Genomic DNA, 3,464 nt, shown 5'->3' on the forward strand with positions numbered 1-3,464 from the left:
TGTGACCATTGCTAAATCATTAGATATCCAGCAATTAGCCATAACAACAAAACAAGTCAGGTCGGTGAAATGCCTTTTCCCCAAACACAGAAACCTGCGAAAGCGTGCACAMAGGGCTCGTAAAACCTGTTCAAAGCTGCAATCCTGCGGCTAAATAGAGCAGCTCGGATGAACAGTACGGGCTTTATCTTGTGAGATACGATTATCTGCTTTCATAGATGCCCAGTTTCCTGGTAAGTTAAATTATCACCTCGGTGGATCTGATAAAGTTTTTCTCAAAAACTATTAGCTGGGCTTCACCATTTCTCCAATAAAACTCCAAGGTTCTTGTTAAAACCCAGTGAAATTCTTTTTTATATATKTGATGTTTTCTTTTGTTGAATACTAGATTGACATTAGTTTCAAGTCCAGATTAGATAATTGTAGCACATTTTCCATGACCTGCAGYGTATGTGACCTACAAAGTAGTCTCTGGTGCAGTGATTACGAATGGTTTTGTTTGGTTTGCGCCGTCAGCTGCAGATGCTTACGCTGCGTCCAATGAGAGGCTTTTCCTGAAGCTCAAATCGCCACAAAATGATCAGGCTACTTGAGAGCACCTATCAGAGSTGAATAAATGTTTCGGGAGGGGTTTGGCCTTGTTAATGAATGTTGTCAAAGAAAATATAAAAATAGCAGCGAGCACGCATGACACACCCAGGAAGGTTTCGTGGGAGTTTTCAGAGACATACCCCAAGCAATAGGTCAGAGGTAGCGTCCTTTAATGCAGMCCTGACCTGAAGTTGATTTAGAACAGCAATTATGTTCATATTTCATTGTTTTACACTGTATTTGCACTGTATCTTTGTGTATCAAAACAAATATCCATGACGCAAACAAAATCTGAGCTGCCTGAGTGCTGACCCAGAACATTTCCTTGTCACGCGTCATTCCTAAACACYACAAAAGTCCACCTGGGTGTATAAATACAGCAGTTCAGAGGTTTACCAGAGAACATTTAAGAGCCAACAGCATCATGAAAATCAAGTAGCGCAGCAGACAGGTGAGGGATGCAGTTGTGGAGAAGTTTAAGGCTGATTAGATCATACAACCACATTCCTGGAGCATTGTTCAATCCATCAGCTGAAAGCAAGAAGCCCATCTAACCACAGCAAACCTACTGAGAGAGTTACTGAAAATGAATGAAAGCAGGAAGACGTCCTACTTGCAGTTTCAAAACATCCACACAGGGAACGCAGGAGCCGTAGAAGAAGACGCTCTTCTTCTACTGCGGTTCAAGATTCAGACAAATTTGGTTCTTCTAGTACAGGTGGTTGGACTTTTTATTTTTAAACAAAACATTTTGTTTTTTAAAAAAAATCATTACAATTCCAAAAATTTTGATTACAATTTTATTTTACTTAACGGAGGTTTTTTTTTTTCATTGAATAATTGGGGGGGAAAAAATATTATGTTATTATGTTGTACAAAAACAAAACAACAAAAAAACCCCAAATAATTTTGGTACATGTTATTATGTGTCAGAAGAGGGCTTAGGAAATAATACCAAAAAAAAAAAAAATTTACCAAAAGGGCACTTACCCCCCCACACCCCCCCTTTGCACGTGCCTGGGCTGAGCATTAGCATTAGCATTCGGGAAGCAAACATTTGGGATGAGTTCTTGTCACAGCGAAACTGACGTCAGAAAGATTCAACAGAATTCCTCGGGAGATTTGCATTGCAGATACTTTGCAGAGATGTTCTACTTGCATTGAACTATAGCTCTGTGTTATGTGGAGCACGTCGGCCGGCTGATACCAGATCAGCAGCGGGCAGCAGCTGAGGGCTGATATGTCTGTGCCAGCTGGTCATTAACGTTCCTGTCAGGCCGAGGTTTCTGCCCGGCACCCATGAGCCAAATGTCGAGACGTTTAATGCGCGGTTGGCTCATATATTGGCTTGCAACAATTTAAATGTGTACATGAGGGAAATCTGCAAACTTCAAACATGCATCTCTTACCCTCATCAATGAGGGGATAGTAGCGAGCGACGGGACATCGCAGCAGAGTTGACTTGGTTTGCGGCGGGTCGTTCAGTTCCTCACGTTGCGTCATTTGACTCCCGCATAGCGCATATCTCTTCCTGTCAGACGCCAGACACCTGTCCTGGATCAACGGGACGGTCGCCGGGGTCAGATGCATCATTGTCATCAGCGAGCCTCGTTGGAAGAGGATTGGGAGAGATTCATTTACAGGAAACACCGAGAGCTATAATGCCAGGAACTTGTGATCCTGCTGCACCACTTGTTTCATTTTTTGTGTATTAATAAGATGTGACTTGTCAAAAACACAGTAAATTAATCTTGTATTGCAGTAGAATATATWTTTTTTATTATTAAAAATTGACACATTTCCTGTCTTTAATTTGAGAACGTTTATATGGCGGGGGCTAAAAAAAMCATCCATTAAGAATTATTTTTCACAAAATTACMAGTGCTGCATTGTTTTGGTACTCCTGACAATCCCCTCTAATATAAACTATTGAACCCTACTTAATTCTGTGTATGTAAAAGGTTTGCATACCTCTATTAAAATGCTGGTTTAGAACTTTAATGTAACCCAAACCCTTTGGTATTAATCTTCTACGGGGGGAAATGAGAAATGTGTTTAATTGGATTCAATTCAAAATTCAATGGTTTTGGGTGAAYCTGAAGAACCTTGAATAAAGGTCAGCTAGTTTTTCTGACATTTGCTCGTTTTTCATCATTTGCCATAGTTTGCAGAAGTGGTGGTTCTTTGTAAAGTTTTAGAATAGACATAAAATCTGGCAGAAATTCAGTGGCTGAAGTTAAATAGAAACATGCCTAAAATCATGTATTTCAGTGATTCTTGAGAATAGGGACAAAACAGGTCCTATGGATAAAGCACAAAATTTGAATAAAATATACACAAAATATAATTTCTTTCAAATATCTGAATAAATTAACCTGGGTCATGTGAGCACAACAATGTATATTTTCCTAGTATTTGCTGAATATTTTTTTATTTCAAACATTGTAGTCGGTGGATGATGCCTGTAAAAGCCCTTGTTCAGGAGCAGAACTCAATACATTAAAACAATTAAAGAAATACTAAAATTTTATATTATGACAATTAAGTATAAGTAGACATATAAATAATTATAAAGGTATCAATAAATTGAATTTAAAATAATTTTTTATATATTTTCCAACTCCATTGAAATTTGTCCCTAGTTTTTGTCAACACTGTCAGAAATGAAAAGAGTGTAAAAAAAATCAGGCATTATTGGGGGGTACCAGAATTTCTGAGGACCCCAGGACCACTTCCCTTGTCTTCCTTTGCTAAGAGGGCTAGTTAACTCTGGTTAGCTTATGTTATTCTTTAGTTTTTTCTTCTTTTTATTCCTAAGTTGTTTGTCACAACCATGATGTGTCAACACCATAACTGACAATTTACAAAACTTT

This window comes from Poecilia reticulata, linkage group LG2, assembly GCF_000633615.1.
Source record: "Poecilia reticulata strain Guanapo linkage group LG2, Guppy_female_1.0+MT, whole genome shotgun sequence".
NCBI lineage: Eukaryota > Metazoa > Chordata > Actinopteri > Cyprinodontiformes > Poeciliidae > Poecilia > Poecilia reticulata.